The sequence below is a fragment of the Callospermophilus lateralis genome, chromosome 6 (assembly GCF_048772815.1).
Source record: "Callospermophilus lateralis isolate mCalLat2 chromosome 6, mCalLat2.hap1, whole genome shotgun sequence".
NCBI classification, from domain to species: Eukaryota; Metazoa; Chordata; class Mammalia; order Rodentia; family Sciuridae; genus Callospermophilus; species Callospermophilus lateralis.
In genome coordinates this window covers 126,120,344-126,129,895 of record NC_135310.1, presented here as the reverse complement: position 1 = coordinate 126,129,895, position 9,552 = coordinate 126,120,344, and positions in this window count along the sequence as shown.

Genomic DNA, 9,552 nt, shown 5'->3' with positions numbered 1-9,552 from the left:
ATCACCCTTGTCACCTGGTGGACTCATCTCCAGTCACAACACCCACCTCTCCTCGAGTGGGAGCTGACACTCTTGGCCCACTCCCGCTGGGAATGTCCTCTGAGTTGTTTTTCCTGTAGTAGGGACGGGTGGCCCTGAGTCATCTACACGCTTCACTTGGCTACTCTTGTGACCAAAAGGGCAGAGAAGGAGAGGACTCATCTGCATGTGGAGTTCCTGCTGGTCTGTGCAGGATGGGGCAGACCCCACCTGTGCTGCCCCATGTGACCAGGGGAACCGCTCCCCTCAGTCCTGTCTCTTAATTCTCAGCCTCCCTCTGGGGAGCACCCCACTGCCCTCTGTAGGAGTGGACCATGGTAGATGGGCAAGGGTGAACCAGTTCGCGCTCTCCCTGGCCCTGACTCCTACATCCTCTTTTTAAATAGATTCTACGGCATGTAATTTAGACTTCAAAATGTGGCAGAAATCATTTCTCTTCACCCGGAGGGTTTCAGGACAGTGAGCACAGCACTCTTGTGTTCCTTGAACTCCCTGATCTCAGCTGTGAAAGGTACTTGATGATTTTTTGAATGAAAGAATGAACAAATGTGTCCAGGCTAACTTCCCTCTTTCCACCTTACTCAGGAAGAAGTTTCCCTCCTTTCTGGCTTCTTTGTCCTCTCCCCTAAACACATTCACCATGTGCAAAGACCCCAAAGGTACTGGGGTGGGGGTGGAATACACTATGGCAGTATCGAGGCCCTACCTCCAGGAGAGCCCTGTGTGGAAAGCAAGGAGACTGATTTGTGCACCTGGCTCTAAAACAGAGCCATTCATCGACTCCCTGTGTTCTCTCTCTCTGTCCAGCCCTCATTCCTCATGAGTGACTAACTCCCCTGAACCACTCTTCTCTCTACTGGATTTTTTTTTTTTTTTTAAGACGCAACAAACTTCCATTAACAAATAGCAGCATTCACATGGCTGTGATGAGGAAGTTCAGGGATTTCCCCTTGGACAAGGCACTCATCTTGTGCTGGGGGTGGGGTAGGACAGTGCTGGGTATTTTAACAATTCCCTAGGGAGTTCTGCTAGGGGTCCCCACCTAGATAACATGTTGCCCCTGGCTAAGAATCACTGCTCAGGGGAGCAGCCTAGCCCTTCAATCCTTCTCCCTCAGAATATCCAGTGGTATAGCTCTTCTCTGCTCAATTCTTCCTTCCTTTTTCCCTGCCTATCTCCCTCTCTGTCCCTCTTACCTCCAGAACTGCCCTCCTGAGTTTGGCCTAGTCAGCCTCCCTTTTCCCTACCCCATCCCCTGTTCTCATCCTCTTGGCAGAACCCAGGGCCCATGGGAGTGAGGTCTGGGATCAGAGTCAGGTGCATCTTCAGGCTTAACTCCTGAAAGAGAAGGAATTGACAAGTGAGGATCCTGCCCATCAGGCTATCTGCACCCCCATCTTTTTAAAAAATATTTTTTAGTTGTAAATAGATCTTTTATTTTATTTATTTATTTATATGTGGTGCTGAGGATGGAACCCACCTCACTCATGCCAGGCAAGTGTTCTACCCCTGAGCCAAAACCCCAGCCCCGGCACCCTCCATCTTATCCCTTCACCCCTCCTTCCCCAAAGCAGCAGGGAGTCAGCTGAGGGTCAGTCATGCTCCCCGAGCTCAAGACTTCATGGCCCTGTTTAAGTGACATCTAATTTGGCCACCACCCCTCTCATCCTGTGAGGAGATTCACAGGCTGTGATTAGCTCTCAGAGTAACAAAATATTTTTTCCCTTCTCTGTTCTGTGGAGCCAGCATCAGGGAAACCAGTGCTCCTTGTCTGCTCATCGTGTGCATCTATTAAATAGTCCTCCTTTCCACTTACTAATGCTTTTTATTGTTATTGGTCACCGGGAATTACAGATCCAGTTCCCTTCCATGGAGGAGAAACTTGCAGAGAGGAAGAAAGAGGCCCTGGGCACAGCCTGACTGTGGTCTTATGGTCTAGGGAGAGGTTGGGGAACTTGTACCAGGAGAGGGAGTTTTAGGCCAGGGACAGGACTTCTGTGGTGTCTTCTAACCTATCTGAGCACCTCTGGCCAAGGGCTCCTCATGAACAGCTTCTCCAATTGGCTTCTCCCATTCCAAGTTCCCCTGGTACCTGATGCACCACTCAGCACACAGAAGTGACCAGTAAGCACGGACTCCTATTGGAGAGGCTGATCCCAGGACTACACCATCTACACCAGAGAACAGCTCTGATTCCTGGACAGTGCAAGACATTTAGTTCATTACCAACATTTTCGTGTGCAGAATTTATCTAGAGTCTCTCAAGATAGGAGTTATTATCTGTCCTTTGGACAAATAAATTCAAGGAATTAAGTATGATGCCTACTACCAGTAGCTGGGGTTTTGCATCCTGATGCTGCATTCTACAAGCTGTTTTTTTTTTTTTTTTTTCCCCTCTTCTCCCCAGGTATTCCCATAAGTCTGGTTCGCTTGCTTATTTCACTCAGTTCTTGTTATCTGTCATCTCCTTAGGTACATCCTCCGTGATTTTTCATTTTTTTAAAACTTTTTTTTATACTGACAATTGAATTCAGGAGTGTTTTATCACTAAGCTATACCACTGGTTCTTTTATTTTATTTTATTTTGAGACAGGTCTCCCTAACTTGTTGAGAGCCTCCCTAAAGTGCTGAGGTTGGCCTTGAACTTGCCATCCCCCAGTCTCAGTCTCTCAACTCACTGGGATTACAGGTATGCACCACTGCTCCCTGTCCTTCATGAATTTTCCACTTTAAAGTATGACCCAGCCCCACACACAAACCATCATTCTCCTTCCTCTGCCTTACTGTGTTTTATAGTATTTATCACTACACAACCTCGTATTACAGTTGAGCCTTCACTTCCCGCACTGGGAGGTAAGTCCTGTGAGCATAGTAACCCCATTCTTTTGCCTCATAGCTGTTTTCACACCCCTAGAGCACCTGCTTTTGAAGGAACTCAATAAATAATATATGAAGGCTGAGGATATAGCTCAGTTAGTAGAGTGCTTGCCTTGCATGCACAAGGCCCTGAGTTTGATCCCCAATACCACAAATAAATAATATATGAGAGAAAGAATCAGTAGTGATTGTTGGACCACTGGCCAAGCAATCTGAGGGCTGCATTTTACTGGGGGCTCCTGAGCCTCCCTCACCTCACCTTAGGTGTCTGGCTGGCCTTGAGGGGTCACTTGGTGACTAAGAAGATTCTTGTGTGTGCTGACAATGGCCAGGAGCACAGGATATTAATAAGACCAATGGGCAAGGAGGGAGAGCCAAGAGAAACACCTGAAAGGAGCCTCTAGGCTGCCCTCTGGTGGCAGACTGAGAAACACCCACACACAGAAACCAAGGGTCTCAGCAGTGCCTGCAAATTTAGAGATAATTAAAGGAATTCCCTAGAATTACATCCCAAGAGCACACTGATAATATATGACAGAGTAAGGACAAGAGCCTGCATCATAGTCTGATGCTCTCCCACATAGAGATTAGGCTACAAAAAGGAAAACTGGGGCAATTGTTGACTACCTTTGAGGATTTCAGGCTGAATTTGTTTTAATTCAACAAGTTTTTAGAACTAATGCCAGCCACCTAGAAGGCACTTAATTAAAAATTAGAAGCCATGGGGCAGGGAATGTAGCTCAGTGGTAGAGTAGTTGCTTAGTATGCACAAGGCCCTGGGTTCCATCCCCAATGCAACACACACACACACACACACACACACACACACACACACACACGAGAGAGAGAGAGAGAGAGAGAGAGAGAGAGAGAGAGAGAGAGAGAGAGAGAGAGGAATCAAGAGCCAGCTATAGTAATGCACATCTGCCATCTGAGTCTTAGCTACATGGGAAGCTAAGGAGAGAGGATCACTTGATCCTGTGAGTTCAGGAGCATTCTGGGTAACATAGCAAGACCCCATCTCAAAATAATAAAATAAAATAAGGGGAGGTGATACTAGGAGTGTGACTCAGTACATAAGGCCCTGGGTTCCATTCCCAGCATCATGGAGAAAAAAAGAGAGAAAGAAAATAATGTACATCAAGAGAGCTTAAATTTATACCAAAACAAATCTTTTTTGGTCAAATGAATTCCAAACATAAAACGGGCAGAGGACTTGGGACTTCTCTCCTGGGCTCTTGCCTCAGATGTGCCCTCTTTTATCCCATCTTATTGCCACGATAGACATGCTTGTTTCCTCCCTGGACCCAGAGCTCCTTGAGGGCAGGGAGGACTGAAACTGCTTCCTGGGATTGTCACTGTGACCCAGCATCCCACACAGCAGAAGCTCAATAAATGCTGGATGTATGGACAAATGGGGAAACAAATGGGTGGTTTGGAGTTTCCCTGTCTGGAGATCTTCAAAGCAGGGCAGACAACTATCTCCTCTGTCTAGTCCAAAGACATGATTCTCCTGCCCAAAGGCTGAGGGCTGTGCCTGATGCTTTCTCGGGGTAACTTGGCTTCTGTAATTAGACTATACCAGGACATTAGTTCTAGATTCTTTTCTTTCATTGGCAAGCATTTATTGACTATCTGCCGTGTTCAAAGTACTATGCTATTGTTCTGTAGATCTGTGATCCTATTCTATTATTTAATTCCATGACTCCTTGTTGACATAAGATGTGACGCTGTCCCCACTGCATTCACTCCCAGGTGAGGTCAGCCAAGGCAGACAAAGAGCAATTGGCATTGTCTAACCTGATGGATAAGGTGACACAATGGGTTTCCCTGTGTTAATACTCCATACCATCCAGTCTCAGTCTCCCCAGCTAATAAACATGGCATGTTTGAGTGCCAATACCCACTGCTATTAATAGGTATTAAAATCCCCAATGACCTCATGCTTCCTCCTTCTCTCTCCCTTTCAACCCACCTGTTGTATCGAACTGAGAATTGATTTGAAGCCAGGCAGTCTGACTTTGGCACATGTAATATGTCTTGCACAGGTGAGTTGCCTCTGTTAGTACTTAGTGAAGTTTCTTATTTTTTTCTATTATCTTTTATTTATTTATTTTGATGGTAGGAGGTGATGATTTAACAGAAGGGCACTTTAGCCAGGCACTGTGGTGCATGTCTGTAATCCCATCGGTTCGGGAGCCTGAGGCAGGAGGATAGCAAGTTCAAAGCCAGCCTCACCAACTTAGCAAGGCCCTAAGCAACTCAGGGAGACTGTCTCTAAATAAAATACAAAAAGCATTGGGATTGTGACTCAGTAGTTAGGTGTCCCTGGGTTCAATCCCTGGTACCAAAAGGAGAACACTTTACTACAGAGCTACATTCCTAATCCTGTTTTGTTGTTGTTGTTTGTTTGTTTTGTTTTGTTTTGTTTTGTTTATTTGTGTGTTTTTTGGTTTTTTTTGAGACAGGGTCTCAATAAATTACTGAGACTGACCTCAAACATGCCATCATCCTGCCTCAGCCTCCTGAGTTCCTGGGGTTACAGGGTTGTATCACTGTGCCTGTCTAGCATAGTTTCCTAATCTGTGAAATAAGGCTAAGAATTTGTTTTATTGAACATTTTCTGGACCAGAGACTAGGAGAAAAGTAAGGGATACAAAAACAGCTCCCAGTCTCTGCTCTCTTTCTCTCTTTATAAGGAGAGAAAGACATGGAAACCAACATAATGTTGAAGAATTAAATAAAGTAGCAGGATGTTGCTAGGGATGGTGGCCCACACCTATAATCCTAGTGATTTGGAAGGCTGGGGAAGAAGGATCTCAAGTTCCAGGCCAGCCTGGGAAATTAAGTGAGACCCTGTCTCAAAATTTTTAAAAAGACTGGGTACAGTAGTCTATGCCTGTAATCCCAGTAACTCAGGAGTCTGAGGTAGAAGGATCAAAAGTTCAAGGCCAGCCTCAGCAATTTAGTGAGACCCTTCTCAAAATAAAAATAAATAAATAAAATAAAAGGAGCTAGGAATGTATCTCAGTGGCAAAATGTCCCTGGGTTCAATCCCCAGTTATGAAGGAAAAAAAAAAGTAGGTAGCAGAATGTTAAGAACTGCAGATGTAGCTGGGTACAGTGGCACATGCCTGTAATCCCAGCAGCTTGGGAGGCTGAGGCAGGAGGTTCATGAGTTCAAAGCCAGGCTCAGCAAAAGTAAAGTGCTAAGCAACTCAGTGAGACCCTGTCTGTAAATAAAATACAACATAGATCTGGGGATGTGGCTCAGTAGTCAAGTGCCCCTTATTTCAATCCCTGGTAACCTTCCACCCCCCCCCAAAAAAAAAAAAGGTACGTTAAAAAGTGATGAGAGCCCAGCTAGACATGATGGCACATGCAGCTCAGGAGGCTAAGGCAGGAGGATCCCAAGTTCAAAGACAGTCTTAGCAACTGAGCAAGACCCTGTTTCAAAATGGAAAATAAAGTGGTCTGGGGATGTGGTTCAGTGGTTGAGCGCTATTGGGTTCAATTCCTGGTACAAAAAAAAAAAAAAAGAAAGAAAGAAAGAAAGAAAAGAAAGAAAGAAAAGAAAAAGAAACAAAGAAAAGAAAGTGATGGAGCTAGGGCAAGCCTGATGCCCGTAATCCAGCAAATCAGGAGGCCGAGGCAAGAGGATGGCAAGAGGAGGCCAGCCTGGCCAATTTAACAGAGTCCCTATCTCAAAACAAAAATTAAAAAGGGCTGGGGATGTAGCCCGACAGTAAGAGCTCTTCTGGGTTCAATCCACAGTATGGTGTGTATGGGGACTGGAGGGGTGCGGGAGGTTTGAAAGTGGGACCTGGAAGGGAAGGAGGCCAAGCAAATGAGTAAAACCATTGGAAGTCTCAAGGAGGGCAACTTTGGTACAGGGGACTGAAGTACTGATGCCTTCATATTGTCAGTTATTCATATTGTCCCCTGGAGTGGGAGTGGGAGTGGGTGTGTGGGAGGATGTGGAGGGAAAACTTCCAGCAGGAGGCACAAGGCAAAGTTCCCTGCAACCCAGCCAGAGGCATGGCTAGGGCTACTGGGAATGATACAGCACACTGGGAATCAGTCACTAGGCACTGAAATGGTGAAGTACAGAGAAGAAATGTACCAACACAACTGTCTCTGCTCCCAAGAGGCTCATGGCCTGAGAGGGGAAGACACGGTGAATAAAATCATTGCCCGTGTGTGTGTGTGTGTGTGTGTGTGTGTGTGTGTGTGTACCCTGGTGCAGTAAAGTCTTCCCAGAGGAGGAACAACTGGTTGTGGAAAGGGCTAGGGGAGGAAGTCCTGCTCTTCCAAACAGAGGGAAGGCACTTGCACAGACAGAGGCCTGCAATCGCCAGGCCACACAGGCTCCTGGGTCCTTCTGCTGCTTGCTTAGCCTTCTAGCCCAGAGCTGCCCTGTGAGTACCTGGCAGCTTCCTCCTGCCACAGCCTGCCTTTCCTCCAGGTCCTGCGGGGGCAGTTCTTATAGGAGCCTCCTCTGAGTGTTCCTACTTATGGTGGTGACTCTAAACTCATGGTGTTTACTGCCAAAGCCATTACTTTGGTTCTTACTCACATACTTAGTTATAACTCAGCGGCAGAGTGCTCACTTAGCACACTGGAGGCGCTGGGTTAGTTCCTCAGCATCACAAATAAATAAATAAATAAATAAGTTTGATTTATTTTATTTAATAATTTAAATTTATTTAATTTAATTAATAAAAGTGTTGTGTCCAACTACAACTAAAAAAAAATTAAAATAAAATAAATAAATGAATCCTGACTCTCTTGGCTTCATTTTAAACTTCCTTGAGAAGAAAGTAAAAATTTTTATTGTTTATATTCTTATAATCTCCCCTGGCTCCAGGAATTGGAGGACATATTAAGGGTGTAAGATAATAAGTGAATGGGTAAATTTGATCTATTTGGGGGACTAATGAATCCTACTAGGGTCCGGGGCAGGTGGCACACTCCTGTACTCCTAGAGACTGGGAAGGCTGAGGCAAGAGAATCTCAAGTTAGAGGCCAGCCTGTTAGTGAGATTTGTCTCAAAGTAAAAAACAGAAAGGACTAGGGATGTAGTTGGGTGGCAGAAAATCTCTGGGTTCAGTCCAGAGTAATCATCTTCCACCTGATGTCAAAAAAAAAAAAAAAAAAAAAAAACTTCCCAGGCTTACCCTTATAATTCTTTTATGTTATAAAATTATTACTAAACCCTAAGCTTATTTTTTATTTTTTTATTTGGGTCATCTGTAGGTTTCAATGGGAGTTACCACATAAGCAAATGAGATACTAAGGGGTAAGTTTAAGGTCATGTACCTCAATTTCTTTTAACCCCTCCTCAACCCTCACCCTGGTCAGCCACTTGATTAACACTAGAGTTAAGAATTTGGGATCTCTGAACTCCTGCCTTTTAAAGTAACTGTTTCATAAAAGAATTTTGAAAAACTATGTACTCCTTACACATTTTTAAGACAACATCTAACAGTTTAAATATGAAGCTAAATTTCAAAGGAAATGCTTTCCAGGGATTTGAAAGTACTTACCTGTGAAAAATCACTTCACTCTTTTAAATGTAGCAGATGGAATATAATACCATAGACTTTCATATCTATTTAAGAAATATATGAACAAGCCCTTGTAGTGGCACCCCCTTTCTCTACAAAAAAAATCTTAACTGGGCTTCTCCACAAATCTTTACCATGGTTGATTTTAGGAGTGTCAGCAAAACAGTCTCTACAAAAATGTTCAATGTAGTTAAACTTCCTATTTTCCTGTTGCTCTATTTTACTTGGCCATTGGCCAGGAAGAAATCAGCACTTCAGGTGCTGAATGCCCCTTTACTTGTTTTTCACAAACTTGTATCCAGTATAGTAGTTTGTAGAAGTGTGTTTGCAAATGAAAGATGTAATTTAAAAAAAGGACAAATCCTATAACAAGGCCTCTGGCCTTGAGCTGGAGCTTCACAGAGATGTCTACATTTCTATGATAAGACAAGTTATCATTTGGGTTCCGTGGTAACAGCTAACAGGGGAAGGAAAAAAGGGGAGAAGAAACTCTCCCCTTCTTAGGTGTTGTCCTTGAAGGGTTAACTTGCCCAGAACAGTGAAAGAAAGAGCTGCTTTTTTATGTGAACTTCCACAGACTGTGAACTTCTGAACCCTTCCATTTACATGCTGGGTATAAAATTCTGAAACTACCTGAACTCGGGGTTCAGGGAATTGATTAATTATAGTAAAAGCTGTGCCCTCTGAACCTGGCTGCAGCTAAATAAAACTGTTTCCTGCTGTCTTTGGTGCCTTGCCTTGTCTGTCCCTACAATACTCTTTAACCAAATAGAAATTTGCCTTGTTCCTTTTTCTCTCTTTTTTTTTTTTTTTTTTTTTTTTTTTAAGAGAGAGGGAGAGACAGAGAGAGAGAGAGAATTTTTAATATTTATTTTTTTGGTTATTGGTGGACACAACATCTTTGTTTGTATGTGGTGCTGAGGATCGAACCTGGGCCGCACGCATGCCAGGCGAGCGCTCTACCGCTTGAGCCACATCCCCAGCCCCCCTTTTTCTCATTAGTTCCTTTTCCAGTCTCCTTTTCCTATAGAATCTCCCCTAATAAAATTTATTTTTTATTGTAGATCTC